Source organism: Propithecus coquereli, unplaced genomic scaffold, assembly GCF_000956105.1.
Source record: "Propithecus coquereli isolate 6110/MARCELLA unplaced genomic scaffold, Pcoq_1.0 Scaffold214, whole genome shotgun sequence".
In the NCBI taxonomy this organism is placed as follows: domain Eukaryota; kingdom Metazoa; phylum Chordata; class Mammalia; order Primates; family Indriidae; genus Propithecus; species Propithecus coquereli.
In genome coordinates this window covers 226454-226834 of record NW_012146523.1, presented here as the reverse complement: position 1 = coordinate 226834, position 381 = coordinate 226454, and positions in this window count along the sequence as shown.

Genomic DNA, 381 nt, shown 5'->3' with positions numbered 1-381 from the left:
AGGACTGTAGCAGTCACCTGGCCCAGACATTTTCAATAACTAGGCTTTACACCATGCTTCGAATCACTCAGGAAGGCTTTTAAACATGCAGAGGCTAGGTCCTATCTGTGGAGACATTGACTCAGTAGGTCTGTGGTCAGGTCTGGGTACTTTCAGGGGAAATCTATTAAAAAGAAATTCATTAGTCACCTTTGGAGGATGTTAAAGAAATAATTCAAGACCTGGTGTGGTGGCTCATGCTTGTAATCCTAGCACTTTGTGAGGCTGAGGCAGGAGGATCGCTTGAGCTCAGGAGTTCGAGATCAGCCTGAGCAAGAGCAAGACCCTGTCTCTACAAAAAATAGAAAATTAGCTGGGTGTGGTGATGCATGCCTGTAGTCC